Genomic DNA, 2,087 nt, shown 5'->3' on the forward strand with positions numbered 1-2,087 from the left:
AAAAGACTCATTATCTTATATAGATAATATCAGGCAGTATAGAAAATTTAAGGACAGTCATGTTATCCTATGTGCAAATCTCTACTGAGACACAGTATAGGACTAACCAATGAATAGACACCAAACACTGTAGTCCCATCATTATCATCTCAGGCTCAGATCACAACACTCATACCTGGACATGTTTATGCTGACAAGGCAGGTACTCATATACTTTTGTAATGGTAAAGTTAGTAGATCCATCTGTACAGATCCCTCACAGATGACTAAAGTGACCAGTATTCTCTCTGAATTCTCACAATCTCCTGAACCATGACATGGAAGCATCTCTGCTGGTTAGATTTCACAGTGGCAGAACATTCTATATAAGTTGTGTGGCAGAAAAGGCATGAATGATCTTTCTTGTTGAAAGAGGCATACTTTAATACTGATCTGTCAGGAAAGACATATCTCTTGGTAAGATGTTGACTTCACTGCTCTGGGATAGCTAAATGTTTCGGGTTTATATTTTAGAACAATTCCACAGAAGTGAATTTCATGCTTGTCCCTAAAATCTTGGGTAAATTCCAATGCCTTAGACTGTTATATGCATAAGGTAGCAATGCATTACCAATTAGTGTTGAGAATCAGAGCCTGTTTGTGCTCATCTCTAAGTAGTGTTCCTGTGACACACACCCTCCTGTTATTACCACTCCTATACAATGTATAAAATAGTTATTTTCTACATTTTGACAATCAATTGAAAATTCGTGGTCAATATTAATGTCAAGAATAATTTTACTTTTCTTCACTATATTGAACATAACTTAAGTTTCTTGTATTATACATCTTAGTAGTATTAATGTTCTTAGCAGGTTTAGTTACTTTTTATACTTTTGAGCAAAATACCAGAAAGAAATGTAGTTTGGATTACACTCCTTCTATGGAGCCTGGTTATGCATTTGTCAATTTTCATGTCTCAGGCAACTTGATTTCTAGACCTATGACTGGCTTGGTGGTGGTGTGAAGGAATAAAAATTGAAAGACAGACTCACAAAAACACATGAATGAATTTTGGAGTAGGGATGTTCTCTAATACTACTGACACTGAAAGCTGGAACTCATATTAATTAGGTACAACGAGGATATTATAGTAGCTATTATGCAGAGCAGCTATTCGTAGGTGAGGACTCTCAGACTGCTAACAAATAGGATGAAGGTGCCTTCATTGGTAGCCTTTCGAGACAATATTAGACATTCATAAACACTCATATTGAGTCTCCCAAGGAAACCATTGCCACTCCTCTTATATCTTTCCCAAATGGGTTTTGGCTTTGCTTGTTTACCATGGGAAAACTGATTTTTTTTTTTTGGTTCTTTTTTTCGGAGCTGGGGACGGAACCCAGGGCCTTGCGCTTCCTAGGCAAGCGCTCTACCACTGAGCTAAATCCCCAACCCGGGGAAAACTGATTTTTAATCTTCCTCCTGAACAACCAGTACTTCATGCTGAATTTCAACAAGAGTGATTTTGGAAAAGGAACCAAATTGAACAGTGGAGAAGATACATAGTAGAATTTGTGCCTTACAGCTCTTTAAATTTTATTTAAATTTATCATAGACATGCCATATTTATATTAATAATTTCTTTGTTAATTTGATTGTGAAAAATGAATACAGTAATGGCAAAAGGGGAGAAATTACTGAATTTCATTCATGTTCTTTCAACCTCATGACCAAGAGCCAAACCAATGTATGTTTTGATTTAAATGTTAACATTTATCTCACTTTCAACCTGTTCAGATAATATTTTACTTTTACCCAATTTTTATACTTTTCAAAAAATATTTATTTTTTTAATATTATTATTTATCATTTTATTTTTGCTTACTTTAGTCTTACAAAGGTGGAAGCTGAATGAAAACAGCCATCTCGACTGTGATTCATCATACATGAATTTTCTCATCACAGGTGTCATTATGATGTATTTTTCCTACATTGTAGAATACTATATTACTATATTAGGTTCAATACAGATGGGGGACATACACGAGTTTCTTCCAGGCATTCTGGTGTTGCCTTCATCATTATGCAAATTCTAGCTTATGTTT

This window comes from Rattus rattus, chromosome 2, assembly GCF_011064425.1.
Source record: "Rattus rattus isolate New Zealand chromosome 2, Rrattus_CSIRO_v1, whole genome shotgun sequence".
Classification (NCBI taxonomy): domain Eukaryota; kingdom Metazoa; phylum Chordata; class Mammalia; order Rodentia; family Muridae; genus Rattus; species Rattus rattus.